Here is a 17,715-nt window from a genome sequence, read left to right as displayed (position 1 = left end):
TGAAATTAGCCTACCTGGTTCCCTGGCAGGAGTGGCCTGTTTCAATTTTTTTTTTTTTAATCTAATGTGCTTTTATTATACTGTGTGTGTGTGAGAGAGAGAGAGAGAGAGAGAGAGAGAGAGAGACAGAGAGAGAGAGAGACGGAGAGAGAGAGAGACAGAGAGAGAGAGAGACAGAGAGAGAGAGAGAGACAGAGAGAGAGGTACACATAGGAACATGCCACTTTGGTTTAGGGGGTATTTTTGTTTTGTTTTGTTTTGTTTTGTTTTGAGACAAGGTCTCTCAGCGATCCCAGAACTTGCCAATTTGACTAGGTGAGCTGGCCAGCAAGGCCCAGGGTTCTCTTCTTTTTGCCTCCAGAGTGCAGGTGCTGCTGTGCTGGCTCTTAGCTGAGTGCAACATTAAACTCACACGTACACACTGGACCAACAAGCCCTGTCCCCAGCCCAGCTTCGCCCTTTTATTTTTTGTTACAGCTCAGTTGTTAGTAATTTGTAAATTTTGTTTTATAACTTTTTAATTTTAGTTATAAGAAGCAGCTATAAAAATATCAGAAAGACAGATTGTAGGGTATAATTGTGACTCATAGTTTGGGGAATAAATATTTATTAAAAACACTGGTTACATGAACATAATAGCCACGTTCTCCTCTGCAAAAATTATAATACTAGCGTGTTGTTACATTGCATAGTAGTCACAATAAAAAACATCCACAAACACATCCCTTATACTTTTTTCTTTCTTCTTTTATGGATGTCTTTCCCTATTCTTCTTTTTCCTTCATTTTGACTGAGTTTTTACCCTTATATCTTTTTCATTTATATGAGCTCCTACTCCAAACCCTTCAATGTCATGAATTTTCAACATCCAAATACCCTCCACAGGGCTGCCATGAGTCTACTGAGGCTGATTGCCTTTCTTGATTCCTTTCAGTCCCCAATGTCTGCTCTATCCTGCTCCTTCGTGCCCAGGGCTGCTGAGTTCTCCCTGTGTACTTTCATCACATCACAAATTGTCTCAGTATGTGATTTTTTGGCTCTGTGAACACTCTTAGCTCTATAGGACTGGTATCTTTTATAATCACTCACTTCTGCCAGAATTTTCAGTTGAGACTTTGGACTTTTTTAGATATTGCTTTGTCTGAATTTAGCAGTCAAGTCTACAAATACCATGGTCAACTTCAGTGACTTGAGAACCAGGCCCATTTTTTTCTTTTGTCTCCTTAATAACAAAGTCATCAAGAACATAACGTTCTGCTTGAGTAAGGTCACAAACAGACCTTTCATGATTCAGGGGACCTTCACCAGGCACTGAGGAATACATTGCCCAATTATCTGATTATAATTATCACCATCTTTTCTGATCGGAGTTCTAGTTTATTTGCCTGGGAGTATTAATCCTTATTCAATCAAAGAAGTTTTCAGATTCTTTTAGAAAAAAAAACAAAAACAAAAAACAATGTTGTACATTTCATTCTCTTCTTGTTGTATATAGCCTACTTACTATAAAATTCCATGTGCTTTGCTGAAGATGGTTATCTGAAACCATAGGGCAAATCACAATGGCATCCTCCACCTCCTGCTCATCCTGGAGGTCCAACTGATCCAAGCTCCCACCCCAGGGATGTTGTCAACCTCTCCGCTGTCTGCAGCTCTTCATCAGCTCATTCTGCAGCTACTGCCTTTCCCCCACTGAGGCCCTGAGCCCCATGGCTGCAGCTCCTGGAGGAAGTCTGTTTCCAGTTCTTCAATTTCTACTCTTACATATCTACTTCATAATAGTTTTCTTTGCTTTGAATACTCCTCAGTTAGGTTTTAGTATCAACCTGTATCTTTCTCCACACAGGAATGATTGGACAAGTCCTGCTAGTTTTTCAGTGCCCAGCTTTCCCTCTCCTTCCTATTTGCTTTCCTTTTCCTACCTTCCTTATCTCCTCCTCTTTATACTTGATAATGATAACCTTCCATAGCTTTAGCACTCCCTAAAATAGATGAGCACCAAGAGTTTCTCAGCTTTCCAGTTATTTTCTCCATCTTGACTGCTCTCAAAGTTTACCTAGCATTAATTCCATCTAGTTTCAGCTACCTGTTTCCTACCAACTCCTAATCTCAGGAACTAAAATCCAAGTATACACGCCATACTATCTTGTCTGTTTTTCCGCCTATGATTACCAGCACCAGAATAAATACTGCTGCTAATCGGGCAGCCTGGCATTTGCAGAGTGACACATCTAGCAGCCGTGCTGCTCCCACAGGTCTATTCTACCTTGAGAGTAATTTAAGGGCTACGCCAGACACCCAGAGCTTCAGCTCTGAACATGTACCCGCTCAACTCTGTACTCAACTCCACTGCAGCCTACCACTCTTGAACATTGCAAATACGTCAACTGAAAGAATACAATTGAGACATTGGAAAGATGGCTCAGTGGTTAAGAGATCTTGTTGTTCTTTCAGAGGGCCTGAGTTCAGTTCCCAGCACCGACCTGGTGGTTTATAATCATCCATAACTCCAGTTTCACGGGATCCATCTCCCTCTTCAGGTCTATGAAAGAACCAGGGATGCATGTAATACACAAACATACATTTGGACAAACACTCAGATGCAAAATAAAAATTAAAACTGATTTTTGAAAATTCAAACAACAAAATAACACCAGATTTGTAAATCTCAACCTAGCTATATAAGAAACACAAGAAACTAAGATCATATAACTCCTTCAAAAATTACTAATCTCACAGGAATGGCCTTCGGTGAGACTAGATTAGATAAAATCCCAAATGTCTCAAAAGAATGCTTATAAAGGAAGTCAATACAAGACATAAGAGAGGAATTCAATAAAGAGAAGTACTAAAGAAAAGCCAATCTGAAATACTGGAAATGAAAAACATAGTAACTCAAATGAAAAGCACTGTGGAAAACCTTGCCAATGGGACAGATCCGGGAGGGAACAGAGTATCTGAGCTTTTAGATGAAGTGGAGAAATCTGAACATTCCAACACATAGGCTAGTGGTAGCTTGACAGCCAGAGAATAGTTAGATCCATTGTTAGATTATTAGTCAATTCATAAGCTAGTTAAAACCACTAGGTACTAGGTCTCTTGTTTTAAAAAGACAAACAGGTTTGCTTCGATCACAGGCTTCATGTCAAAAGGTAGACAGAGTTCAATGTAACTATTCTTTCATTTAAATGACTGCTCCCAGTAATCAACTGCCTGTGTCTTGAGGTGAATAACTGGATATAAAAAGCATAAACATTATGTAAGCTCTGAGGATACAGAAGTTTGAGTTATGAGGACCTAAAAAATGTTTGTGAGTCTAAGAAGGTGTTTTAAGGTGGGTTATATGCAAGTTGTAAAGTGTTTGTGGGTCTAAAAACATGTTCTAAGGTTGGCAAATACAAGCTGTAGTGATTTAGTGAAATACAAGCTGTAGTGATTTAATGAAAAATGTTTCAGACTTCTCTGGACCTCAGTACAAGGGTGATACTAACATACTTCCTTCTGTAAACTAAAATTCATAAGAGCTTCAGGGAACCAAAAAGTCATAAAACTTGGATCCACCTGGCACAGATCAAACAGACTCCAGATAAGCACACTCAACTAGTTTTGAAATGGGATTTCTTGTCTTGGTCTTGGGATTCCTTACTTTCCCCAAGTACTGGACAAATTTAAATTTCTGTTCCTAGTCTATATTCATCTCAGCAGATTTTTACCTGGCTGACAGACTCCATTCAGGGATCACCTGTGGATTATGAGCTGCTGAGATCTGGACTTGCTGAAAACTGATGGGAAGCAGTCCAGCCCATATGATTGTTCCCTGTCTCTTCAACTGGATTGCTAATCACATGCTTCTGATAAGTGCCCCATTGCCTAGGCTTTGACTGCCTTTCAGCCTCCCTACATCATCCTAATGTCAGCTGAAAGAAGGTACAGAAGAGAACTCTGCCGTAAGGGACAAATAGAAATTAAGGGCCAGAAAGTTGGCCCTTAATTTTGATACTCCTCGGCATGCTTTGTGTCTCTTGCATGATTATGCCTACATTTAAAAAAACTTTTGTTAAAGACCAAGTCTCCACAATGTGACTCATGGTGTTAAAGTTGCAATACCAGCCCTTGGACCCATCTCAAGGATTTGAGATGGAATCTTTGAGCGGGGAGAGAGAGGACTTAATTCCAAAGAGCCAGTCAGTCCCAATCAGAGTCACATAGCCTCCATGGCACTAGCCAGTCCCAATCAAGGTCACGGAGCCACAGTAGGAATTCCCCTTTCTGGCTTTAAAAAGGGCCTTCAAGCTCCCCTTGGGGTTGCCGCCATTTTGTGAAGGTGGTGACCCCAGCATGCTGAAATTCTCTGTAGAATACACGCTCTTTGTTTTTGCATACCATCTGAGTCTGGGGTCTTCCTTTGGCAATTCACGGACCCTCACAGGAGCTCTTCCAAAACAGCAAGGACTTAGCTAAGAATCAGAAGAGGGGATACAGAGAAGCAAGCCTAAAGTGAAGTGCTTTGGCCTTTCAGGCATCTACTAACTTGGAAGAGGCAGCTGAGACTAAAGACACTGAGAAGAAAATACAGCCTGATGCTGACCCTGTGAGGACCATGGGATGCAGCTTGGAGGTCAGAGCCTGCAGAGAGGAGGCTGGGGCAAATCTTCAGGCTGCTGGGTGAAATCCCACACGTTTTTAGTCAGGAGTCAAGGCAGATAGAATGAGAAGGCCAGAGATACAATCAGCTCAGTTCTCGATCAAATCAAATTTACTCATCCTGGCTGAATGGCTGACAGATGGCCAGTATGTCCTCTCTAGACAATGAAGTCATCCAAAGTCTGAAATTATCCTACAGTTTCTTTGTAAGATACCTAAAACCCAATCAATCTAATCAGCAAATGGGGGACTATTAGAGTACATTAATGTACAAAATAAGGGGTCTTGTTAGCACATTTCCATACATGCACATAAAGGAAAAATTCTTGACCAAAATCATAGAGGAAAAACAAGCATCAAATAGAAACTATGCTCCAGTGCCATTACTGAGAGTATCAATATGAGCCCCAAATCACTACAACTGGTGGGATGGCTCAGCAGGTAAATGAACTGCTGCCAAACTTGTCCTGGTCACCTGACTGTGATCTCTGGAATCCACAGGGTGGAACTACCTCCAGAAGCTGTCCTCTGACCTCCATGCCCACACCACAGCACATGGACAATGAATAGCATGTGATAAAAATATTAAAATATTTAATATTTTAAATAAACTTTTTAATTTTAATAATAACTTCAGTTAATATGTTTAAGGAATGAGAAGACAAGATGGAGGATCTAAGTCGAAGATCAGAAAAGACTTTGAAAGATTAAGAAGTCCAGAGTGGAGGAAGCCCCAGTGTCAGGCGTCCGTCAAGGAAGTCCACGGCCCCCAAAGTAGTGCAGATGTTGTTGCTGCCCTTGTTGCCTCCCAGATGCTGAAGGTAAATTCCAAATGCTCAAGAAAGCAGACTTTAGCATTTGACTCAGGGCTGGGAAGCCCTGAGCTGGATCTCATCTGAAAGCCTTTCCTACAGACTTGCTTTCGTAGTTCCAGAAGGTACAGTGCAAGCTGCAAAGCCAGGGAACCGACAATAGCCCTGCCCAGCTGTGAGTCCTGAGAGCCAGCACTGGGAACAGCGTGGCAGGCTAGCCCTAAGTGCACATTAGTAGCGCTTTATCTTGACAGCTGTCTGCGTGGATTTGAGGCCTGATCACCAGGAGGGAGCTCATGCCTGGTGCTGACACCTAGCCAACTTCCTGGAGAAACTGCGGTCGTGGACCTTACCGGACAACCTGTAACCACTGCCTCCTGAAACCTGCTTAATTCCCAACTGCACTGTAAATGCTTCTCCTTACTCCCACAGGTAAGTATAGCTCTCACCTTTTATCAAAGAAGCTTCTCTTTGCAGTAAATTGGGACCAGTACAAAAAGATACATCTGGTCAAAAATGCATAGAGCAGCCAGCTGACCACGGGGTCCCCAGCCCCAGTGAATTAATCTACAACACACCCCCAAACCTAGGCTCGGGGAATATTGAAAAAGAAAGGGCAGAGGAGGACCAGGGGATCTGCTGTGAGATTGTGTCTCCTAGAAACAAATGACAGGGAAACCACACTCATGATACCTCACCAATAGGGCTGTGTACATAAGACCCAAACAATGACAACACCCGCTTGTGTGGGAAAGGGAACTCTCAGAGAGCCCCACCTTTAGACAAAGAGCTCCAGGCAAGAACTGCTGAGGGAGGGAGAGTTAGTCTTTCCCAGAGAGGTGATCTCTAATTGGCTATCCCATATTAAGTGGGCAGCTCAGGCACACTAGCAACACCTAAGACTCATCAGGTTATACTTATATACTCATGTATGTGTGTGTGTGTGTGTGTGTGTGTGTGTGTGTACATATGTCTGTATGTGGATGTGGATATATGTACATATAACATGTACACATACGTATATAACACTAGGTGGCACAGAGGGTAAACACTTCACAGTCTTCATGGCCTGAGTTTGAGTCCCAAAACAATATATGTAATAATATGTATATATTAACAGTAATAGTTTAAAAAAGAGTCCCTGCATTTGAGAGGGGTTAAGGGGGAGATGTAGGAGGGGCTGGAAGGAGAAGGGGAGAAATAATGTAACTATATTATTTTTTATTTTTTTAATGTAACTATATTTTAATTGCAAAAAATTAAAGCCAGGTATGGTGGTGCACGCTTTTGGCCCCAACACTCAGGAGTCAGGCAGATCTCTGAGTTCAAGACCAGCCTGGCCTATAACAGTAAGTTCCAGGACAGCCAGAGATCCATAGAGAGATCTTATCTCAAAAACACCAAAAAAAATTTGCAAAAAATTAATTAAAATAAAAAATAATAGGAAGTCATGTGATTTAAAAATCATTTTCTGAAATTAAGAGTTCAATGGAAACTGGGCATGGTGGCGCAAGCCTTTGATTACAGCACTCACAGAGGCAGAGGCAAGAGGATCTCTGTGAGTTTGAGGCCAGCCTGGTCTACAACTCGAGTCCAGGACAGCCAAAGCTACACAGAGACACCCTGTCTTGAAAAAAAACAAAACAAGAAAGAAAGATCTCAAAGAAACCAGGTATGGTGGTGGACACCTTAAATCCCAGCACGTGGAAAGCAGAAGCATGCAGATCAAGGCTAGCCTGGTCTAAATAATGAGTTGCAGAACAGTCAGGGTTACATAGTAAAATCCTGATTTTGAACCAAACAAACAACCAAAATATTCAGTGAGTTGGCTTAACAGCATATTAGATAGAGCTGAAGGGAAAAGCAGTGACCTAGAAAATAAGTCACACACACAAAACAGTCCAGAATGACAAGAGGAGAAACAGGAATTACGAACTCAGAAGTGAGGGTGAGAAATGCGTGGAAGAGTACTCTAAGGTACGCTGTAGTACCATAACTACAATCTAGAGCAGAAGGAGAGGGGAGCAAGGATAGAAGAGATGGTGGCCCAAGGGTTTCCAAGCCAACAGAAGGTTCAGGCAGTGCTTACATGCCCACAAAAACTAGCTGAAACCAAAACAGAATAAGAACAGTTGAAATACAAAATGAATTTTTCTAGATCCCACCATTTGCCTGCAAATTTCATGATTTCCTTGTTTTTAATAGCTGAGTAGTATTCCATTGTGTAGATGAACCACAATTTCTGTATCCATTACTCCGTTGAGGGACATCTGGGTTGTTTCCACATTCTGGCTGTTACGAAGAAAACTGCTACGAACATGGCTGAGCAAATGTCCTTGTTGAATACTTGAGCATCTTTTGGATATATACCTAGGAGTGGTATAGCTGGATCTTGAGGAAGCGCTATTCCTCGTTGTCTGAGAAAGTGCCAGATTGATTTCCAAAGTAGTTGTACAAGTTTACATTCCCACCAGCAATGGAAGAGGGTTCCCCTTTCTCTACATCCTCTCCAAGTGTTGTCACCTGAGTTTTTTATCTTAGCCATTCTGATGGGTGTAAGGTAAAATCTCAGGGTTGTTGATGACTAAGGACATTGAACATTTCTTTAAGTGTTTCTCTGCCATTTGATATTCCTCTGTTGAGAATTCTCTATCTCTGTACCCCATTTTTTAATTGGATTACTTGGTTTGTTGGTGTTTAACTTCTTGAGTTCTTTATATATTCTGGATATTAGCCCTCTCTTAGATACAGGGTCGGTGAAGATCCTTTCCCAGTCTGTAGGCTATTGTTTTGTTCTGATGACAATGTCCTTGGCTTTACAGAAGCTTTTCAGTTTCATGAGGTCCCATTTATTGATTGATTAGAGCCTGTGCCGTTGGTATTCTGTTCAAGAAGTTGTCTCCTCTGACAATGAGTTCAAGCCTCTTCCCCACTTTTTCTTCTAACAGCTTTAGTGTGTCTCATTTTATGTTGAGGTCTTTGATCCACTTGGACTTTAGTTTTGTGCAGGATTATAAGCAAGTATCTATTTGCATTTTTCTACATGTAGACATCTAGTTAGACCAGCACTATTTTGTTGAAGATGCTATCTTTTTTCCATTGTATGGTTTTGGCTGAGTGAGGTATCCCAGAAGCAAAAAGACACACACATAGCATATACTCACTTATAAGTGAATATTAGACATATAATATAGGATAATCATACTAAAATCTGTATACCTGAAGAAGCTAAGCAAGAAGGAGGACCCTGGGTAAGATGATCAATCCTCATTCAGAAAGGCAAACAGGATGGACATTGGAAAAGGGAGAAAACAGGGAACAGGGCAGAAGCCTACCACACAGGGGCTCTGAAAGACTCTACCCAGCAGCATATCAAAGCAGATGCTGAGACTCATAACCAAACTTTGAGCATAGTGCAGGGAATCTTATGAAAGAAGGGGGAGATAGTAAGACCTGGAGGGGACAGGAGCTCCACAAAGAGAGCAACATAATCAAGAAATCTGGGTACAGGGGTCTTTTCTGTGGCTGATACTCTAACCAAGGACCATGCATAGAGATAACCTAGAACCCCTGCACAGATGTAGCCCATGGGAGCTCAGTCTCCAATTGGGTTCCTTAGCAAGGGGAACAGGGACTGTCTCTGACATGAACTCAGTGGCTGGCTCTTTGATTACCTCCCCCTGAGTGGGGAGCAGCCTTGCCAAATCACAGAGGAGGACAATGCAGCCAGTCCTGATGAGACCTGATAGGCTAGGGTTAGAGGGAAGGGGAGGAGGACCTCCCCTATCAGTGGACTGGGGGAGGGGCATGGAAGGAGAAGAGGTAGGGAGGCTGTGATTGGGAGGAGATGAGAGAGGGGGCTACAGCTGGGATACAAAGTGAATAAATTGTAATAATAAAAAAAGAAAAAAAGAGAAATGTTTGTATTTTCTTGCCCAACTAATGATATTTAATACAATATTATTATATCTAAAAAAAAAAAGAAATACAAAATGAAAAACTGAAAAAAAAGTATGCCATATTGTCCAGGGATGAGTATGCAGGGCGTACAAATTTTACTCATTTTATAACAATATGTTATTTGCTGTGCGTGTGCGCACGAGCATGTGTGTGTGCAATTGTGGGAGTCTGCTCTCTCCTTTGTCTTGAGTTTTTTAGGGATCAAATATAGGTCATCAAGTTTGTGCAGCAAAAGCTTTTGCCATTTGACCCATTTCACTTGTCCCAGGAAAAAGTCTTAAAGAACGAGGAATTATTATTATTTTTTATTAATTACACTTTATTCATTTTGTATCCCCCCATAAGCCCCTCCCTCCTCCCCTCCTGATCCCACCCTCCCTCCCCTTTCTGCATGCATGCCCCTCCCCAAGTCCACTGATAGGGAAGGTTCTCCTCTTCTTTCTGATCTTAGTCTATCAGTTCTCATCAAAAGTGGCTGCATTGTCCTCTACTGTGGCCTGGTAAGGCTGCTCCCCCCTCAGGGGGAAGTGATCAACGAGCAGGCCAATCAGATTATGTCAGAGGCAGTCCCTCTTCCCATTACTATGTAACCCACTTGGACACTGAACTGCCATGGGCTACACCTGTGCAGGGGTTCCAGGTCATCTCCACGAATAGTCCTTGGTTGGAGTATGAGTCTCTGGGAAGTTCCCTGTGTTCAAATTATCTTGTTCTGTTGTTCTCCTTGTGGAGTTCCTGTCCTCTCCAGCTCTTACTATTTCCCACTTCTTACATAAAATTCCATTCACTCTGCCCATCAGTTGGCCATCAGGAAGAGCGAGGAATTATTAGTTAAAATTTTAAGGTATCTCTCATTTCTAGAGAGGAGGGCGGGGCTGCGGTCAGGACCGGAGGCCGGAGCATCTTTGGTGCTGGTAAGATGAGTGGACAAAGTCATCAAGCTTCGTGGCCATGTCTGCATACATTTACATGTGCTGATTGGATAACCGTGCTTCAGGGGCCATGCTCCGAGTGTCTCCTTAGCGACTGTGTGGCAACAGCCCTTACTTCGGGAGTGCCTTCCTCCTGGAGATTTTGTTAGCATTTTCACAGTGTTATTTGATCTGTAAAAGCTTGCCCTCAGAACTGAGAAATATCCACTCCTTGTAGATAACACAATGGAGAGTTTTTACTAAAGCTTGCATTTTCAAATTTAAAAGAACAGTTGGTGGGAGAAAAAAATAAATAAATTACCCAATATAATTGCAGGAGCTGCACCATGTGCTATGAATGAAAGAAAATATTTTGTAGTGCATGGGTGAAATTTTCTGACTGCTTTGACACTCAGATCTGTTCACTTCACTGTCTTCCTAAGAGCCATTTATTCTAGAACGTAAAACCAGGTTCTGGGATATGTTGTTGCTGCTGTTAACTGATAGTGCTTAATTTATACACACCAACCTAACATAACTCAGGTAGTAGTGTTTGCATGCGGAAGGCCCCGGGTTCAATCCCCAGGGCAGCATAAAGCCATCATGGTGACATATAATCCCAGCACTTGGAAGGTGGAAGCAGGAGGGCCAGAAATTCAAAGTCACGTTTGGCTGCAGAGCAAGCTCCAGGACAGCTGTGATCTGAAGACCATGTCTCAAGCAGATGTGTGCAGGGAAGCCACAGGCTCCACCTAAGTGCCCCGTGCTCCGGCGAATCACACTGCGGTCACTATGGTTTAATTCCATCTCTAGATCTCGTTCCAAGATGGCACAGGTAGCTGGGCGATCATGTCATGCAATCCTGTTCCTCACCACTGTAGTTGGGACAGACAGACATAAAAGGAAGAGGACAGAAGATGCTAGGCTCAGCATTAACTCACAGAGCAAGGGCTTACTCCTCCACAGCCAGCATGCCTGGACCTGGAGAATGGCCGGACTCCTGGATTCTGACAAGGGATGGGATATACCTTGAGATGTAAAAATAAGCAGCCCATGGTTTCCTCCTGCCGTGTGTGTGTGTGTGTGTGTGTGTGTGTGTGTGTGTGTGTGTGTGTGTGTGTATGTGTGTGCGCGCGCTCAGAAATGGATAAGTCGGCACCAGTCCAGAAGGCAAAATGCCTCCTTGGGACTGAACCATTCTAAAAGTGTGAACCATGTCTAAACTTGAGACCTCCTAAGTATATGTGAAAGGGGTTTTCATCTTTGGTGAAAATGAGATTGCTAAGAAATTGTGATACTCTTCATGCTCTTTTTTAGTTCTCTGACATAATTTTGAACTATTAACTAGCTTATGAAATTTAAAAGGTTGGGAACCACACTTTCTGGATCACTTTTTTCTTTTTCTATCTTCGTCTTAATCATCCACATTGGGGAATTTTCTTCCTTTTGGTCAAGTTTTAAAAGATCAATCATTTTGACGGTGATCCAACAATTTCTGTGTTAGGGTCTTGTTATATACTTGCTCTGCCCTGTGGATGGGTGATGGTTCTAGTCTTACTTGATGCCACTGTCTCTGCCCAGTGAGCCTTTCCCTGTGGCTCACCACCTTTGGTAAATCTGCCTTCTGAGCACCTACCTCTGTGTCTGCCACCATACAGCGGGAGTAGCCAGTCCCAGTGAGCGGGGACATGCCATACCTGGAACTGTGGTAGGCAATCGGAAAACAACGAGTGTCGTTGTTTCTCTTCCAGAGGAACATCTACTGCTAAGCAGGCCCTCTGCGCTGCCCCCTCCTCAAGTCTGGAGTCTCAGGAAGGGCTGTGCTTTCTTCAACATGTGTTCTACAGAGTATGGACACTTCAGAACTGTGTGATGCTTTTGCTCAGGGCCACACTCACGCTGCCTGTACATTTGCCACCACCCCACCCCCACCCTCCGGCTGGTGCTGCTGTCTCAGATGCTGCGGAAACTTTGGGGAATGCGATCTAGCTGGCAGAAACTGGCTGCTGTGCTGAGCCTTTGAAGGAACCTTCCTCTGGCTCCTGTGGTGGACAGTTGCCATCTGCAATACACTCCCTCTGCCATGATCTCCTCCCCAAGCATGTGGGGCTAAGAAACTAATGGCTGAGCGCTCTGAAATGGTGAGATCAAACAAATCTCCCCTCACTTGAGCTGCTTCTGTCAGGTATTTTGGTCAAGGCAGTGTGACTCTAGCTCACACAGCCTGCAACTCTATTTAGCCAGCAGGTGTCGGGGGCGGAGAACAGCAACAATAACCACCAAGTGAGCATGCGTGCTGTGTTTGCCTCCTCTGACCTCATTTCCTAGCACTTTCATTTCCGGAATGAAAATCCCTAAGTGTCAGCCTCATGCGTGCCGTGTTTGCCTCCTCTGACCTCATTTCCTAGCACTTTCATTTCCGGAATGAAAATCCCTAAGTGTCAGCCTCCGCTTCCTGACACTCGGCTCTTTCCTGAAGTTCCACTCATTCTTTCTGGAAACTTCTGTCTTTGGAGTATATTTACGACTGTGGGCTGATGGCTTTCAACACATGAAGCCTGAAAGCTTAAACTGCTGGCTCTCCAACAGTCTTGCAGCCATCTGTACTAAAATGGCTCAATCTTCCCACCCTCCACATTGAACTCATTTTCTCCTCTACCAAACCAGCTGACCCGTGCAAATTCCTAGTTTCCATCCACCACTTTCCTGGTGATCAAAACCTCATTGTTCTTTCAGCCTTTCCCTCTTTTATGTTCTATGCCCAATTGCTCCTCAAGCCCTCTCACCCATTTCTCAAGACAGATGAAACTTTAGGGAGCAGGGACACGGAGAGCCATTGACAGTGCAGGGGTGATTTTGAGTACAGGCCTGACTGTGATGTGCACAATCCCTGGAATAAGAGTGGGCACTCAGCTACATTTTCAAGGTCTGGGAAACACGATTTGATTCTGAGTCTTGGTTCTTACCAGCTATGAGCTCTTCAGACAAACACCTGCTCTCAGTGCTCTGTGAAGGCTGGCAATACTGCTCACCCTGAAGGAGCTGTTGGCCCTGCCTGTTCCCTTTCCTACCACCAGCAGCTCGCTTCAGACCCTGTCTTCCAGCGGCTGGACTGCCACAGCTGAGCCCCTGACTCCTACCTCTGGTTGCCACGTCACAGGCAGCCCACGCTCAAAGCCCTTCAGCCAACCGGATCGGCATGGTTCAACCACGGCGGTCAAGGGCTCCCTACACTGTAACTCATTGGTTGATGTACATATTTGTAACTATGACTGGGTAAAGGTGTTTGCCGTGCAAGCCCAATGACCTGAGTTCAAACCCCAGAACACACACATGAGGGGGGCAGAAGAGCGCTGCCTCCACAAAGCTGTCCTCTGACCTCCGCATACATGCTATGGCAGGTGAGCTACCACACACACACAGACGCACAATAAGAATTGTATAAAGGAGCCTCCATGTCCCCCAGTCTGGAACACGTCTAGCTTCCCTCAGTCTGTTAACTGCACACGGCAGGGCACCCTCTGCCGGTCAGCCTTCTCCAGGTCTCTGAGCTCTGCTACCATCTTGCTGGAACCGTTAGCACCCCCACACTGACACAAACATTATTTCTCAAGAAATACTACTGGGAGCATGTGATGTTTCACCACTTTCTGCAGACACATCATTTATCTTTTGTTGTTATTAGACACGTTTCAAATGTAGCAATCTCCAAAGTAACAACAAATTTTAACTTTTTAAATGTTATCATAGTGTCATATTGAACTCAAACTTTAATTAAATGAGGCTTTGTACATGCCACTGAAACCTAATCTATGATCTCATTCTTGTCCTTTTGCACTAGAGGTACCCACTTGAATGGCGTTATTCTTAAACCTTTATTCATAAATAGAACATAGATACTACTTTTTAATTTTTAAAATTATATGCCTATGATTCTAGCACTCAGGAGGCTAAAGCTGGAAAATCGGGAGGTCAAGGCCAGACTTGGCTACATCAAGACTTCAAGGCTAACCTGAACTACATGAGAACCTGTTTCAAAGAGTCGAGAAAAAAAAGTGGGTTTTTGTGTAAATGTTTATTGATACGCTATTTCTTTTCAGTTGGCCATTAGATTTTTAAGCTCCACTCCACACCAATCACATGGTAATATGGTTTTATCTCCCTGCTGTTCCTCAGTGCTCTATTGCACAACTCATGTGTTCATCCCCAAGCTCACAAACGTAAGCTGCTTCCATCTGTCTTCCATCACAAGCAGCAGAGCGAGGAGCACTGTGAGGTATGGAAGGCATCCTGCTTCAGTAAATAAAGCCACATGTGGCCTGTGGTTCCTGAACAACATCCAGACAGTCTCCTCATGTCTCAGGTCGACCTACAACGTTCCACAGCTGATGTGACATATGAAGAACATCCTAGCACACTGGAGACTGAGTCAGGGAGATTGTGAGTTCAAAACCACCCTGAGCTTCATAGCAATATCCTGCCTCAAGAAAGAAACAAACATCCAGACAAGCAAACCGACAACCTATCCCAGTACCAGGATTTCTACCAAACTCAATGTATTGTTAATCAGTGTATGCTACGCTGCCTGTCAATATATCACAGGTAATATTTAACAACAGTAAAGAAATGAGGAATTAGTGCACCCTCCTAGGTGAACATCTCTCAGCTCACCCAGCTTTTTACTGGTCAGCGTACCCTGCTGAACTAACAGCGTTGAACTCAGCAGCTCCAGGCACTACTAGAGGCTTTGGGGGTCAAACGGTGAATAAGGAAGGGTCTGCCCTCACCAGACTGTGTGCGCAGATAAGGGAGATTAAAAGCAGGATCTTGAAAGTGAGTTCAGGACAGCCAGAGCTACACAGTCCTGAAAACCCAAAGAGAGCGAGAGAGAAGGGAGGCAGAGAGAGATAAGGAGCTGCATCCGTTTGTGCTCAGAGCTACAGCAGCATCCCGAGTGTGCTGACAACTTGGAGGAGAGCCTACGGGGCTCTGCTCCTGCTCCTGCAGGACGCGGCTGATGGGAAAGTGGGGAGTGCAGGAGTGATGATGATGCAACCGCCAAGCAAACTGGTAAACATAAATATAGCACATGGCGACACTTATGCTGTGACGGTGGCGCTTTTCCCGCAGCTGCAGTCCAGAACTCTCCGAATGGAGGATCAGTGTGGCATCTGGGCCACCCTCCGTGGTGGTAGCTGGGCACACTGGCTTCTCCAGATGAAGAAACAATGTGTAATAAGTTCAGTTCATTTCAGTCAATATCAACCTAAATGCTAACAGCCACAGCTAGTCGGCGACGACCGCGCAGGGCAGCAAGGCTCGTCCAGGATCATGGCAGGAGGGGCTGTCCAGAAACACCGGGCCTGAGGAGGCTGCATCGAAGCTTGTGCTCACAGCCACAGCAGCACCCCACATCCGCTGACGACTTGGCCTAAGTGGTTTGGGCTGTTGTTAGTTGAACAATACAGATGCTTTTGTGCTGATGGGAAGGAAGGTGGGGTGGAGAACTGATGACGCAGAAGAGCGGGAAATGGAGAGGAGGCACCCTGGGGAAAATGAATAGGTGATGAGAAGCAGGACACAAGGAGGCTGGTCCTGCAGAACTACAGTGAACCCACTTACCAGGGACCTCAGCAGGATGCTGTGGAAAATAAGGGAATGGCAGCCCCTTGCTGTGCTCCTCAGAGAAGAGACTTGGAGGATCACTGGGAAAGCCGGAACAGAGGAGAGGAGGAGGAGACTTAGGAAGACAGGGAGGGTGGTGGCAACTTTGGAGAACAGCTGTGTCACAAAATGGCTACAGTCTTGAGTCCCATTTTCCATTTACGGTTGTGAGTTTTACATGGTACCACAAAGTGTGGCTAATTGTGTCCCCCCCCCCCAGAAACTTTTTTCATGACACTTACGATCAAACCTAGAAATTTGTTTGTGCTGAGAACGCACTGTACCACTGAGCTCCATCTGAGGCCAGCTTCTTCAACAGTTTTAGCTGACTGGGCACAGGCACAGGGCTAACAGTATAAAGGAGAGCCACAGGGACAAGGGACGTTAGATGTTTGCAGGGAAGTTATTACATGACTCTACGCTGGGTCGGGAAGGAAATGACAGTGAAAGTTTAATAAAGCTGCAATTCCAAATGAAACCATGAATAGGAACAGTGTTTGGGTTTTGTGGTTTTTATTGAACCTGACAACCTGATCCAAAAATTTACATGAAAGCACCAAGGATCAAGAACAGCCAGGGGCCTGGGGCCTTCACGCCACGGTATAACACTTGTCTTGAACCGTGTTCAACCCCCAGGCAAAAACAAAGGAGAGAAAATGTCATGACCCAGTGTTGAAGAACAAAGCTGTGGGAGTTGATGGCAGATAACAGGATTTTTCTTTTAATATAGTGATTAGCACAACAAAGCGTTGATCACAGAGAAGGATGCAGTACTGGCCACACACACCTAATAGAACACAGAACTTCCAGGAGGACGGAAGGAACAACAGATGTGGCGGATAGCGTTGAAAGAGAACCTATATAAGTATTTAAGTGAAGCCAGTAAAATAGAATCTCCATGTCAAATGAAGTGAAATTGATCATTAAGCCATGCAAAACTTATGGATTAATTATTTTAATGTGAAAGTCAAAGCTATAAAACTATTATAAAGAAAAGGATGGACATCTTTATGACAGATAAGATGGGAAACAAAAGGAGAACCCCAAAGGGAGGAACTAATGAATATGAATATATTAAAATTAGTGAAAAGACAAGCCAAAACCTAGGAATGGGCATTTTCAACATATAAAAAGCAACATAAAATTTTACCAAAAATATTAAGAGCTACAGATCCACTGAATCACTGCAGCAAGAACAACATAGACACATACAGGCTTTCACAGCAGAGAAATACAAATGACCCAGAAACATATAAGGATCATGCTCAAATTCATTACTATTTGTGGTAATCAGAGTAAGGCAAAAAAAAAAAAAAAAAAAAAAAAAAAATTAAAACACAACCAAATCCATTTTGTGCTTGTAGTTTGCAACAGTTAAAGCAGTCCCTGACTGTGGGACCTGCACAGAGAGCACTCACGCTGCGGCCAGAACAGACTCAGTCTCAGGAGGCTGCACGCCTGCTGGCCCCATTCACACCACATGAGGTAAGAAGCCTTTTGACCCCCACACATCCATGAGGGACAAAACAACTGCTCAGTTACAAACATGAGCTGTTTCCCATGAACTGGAGGTTGAAAACAGCCTTAATTCTCCGGGCATGGTGGTGCACGCCTGTAATCCCAGCAGTCAGGGAGAAAGAGGCAGGCAGATATCTGTGAATTCAAGGCCAGCCTGTTCTACAAAGTGAGTCCAGGCTGACAGCCAAGACTACACAGAGAAACCC

At 44.0% G+C, this 17,715-nt stretch overlaps 1 pseudogene; it reads right to left on the bottom strand.

Annotated features, from left to right (window-relative positions):
• Window positions 1–764: 764 nt before the first annotated feature.
• On the bottom strand, window positions 765–5,183 carry LOC129677911 (U11/U12 small nuclear ribonucleoprotein 48 kDa protein-like; annotated as a pseudogene).
• Between the last annotated feature and the right edge of the window lie 12,532 nt (window positions 5,184–17,715).

The sequence above is a fragment of the Psammomys obesus genome, unplaced genomic scaffold, assembly GCF_907164565.1.
Source record: "Psammomys obesus unplaced genomic scaffold, mPsaObe1.curated_primary_1811, whole genome shotgun sequence".
Lineage (NCBI taxonomy): Eukaryota > Metazoa > Chordata > Mammalia > Rodentia > Muridae > Psammomys > Psammomys obesus.
The sequence above is the reverse complement of the archived record's forward strand: the minus strand, read 5'-3'. Positions and strand labels throughout refer to the sequence as shown.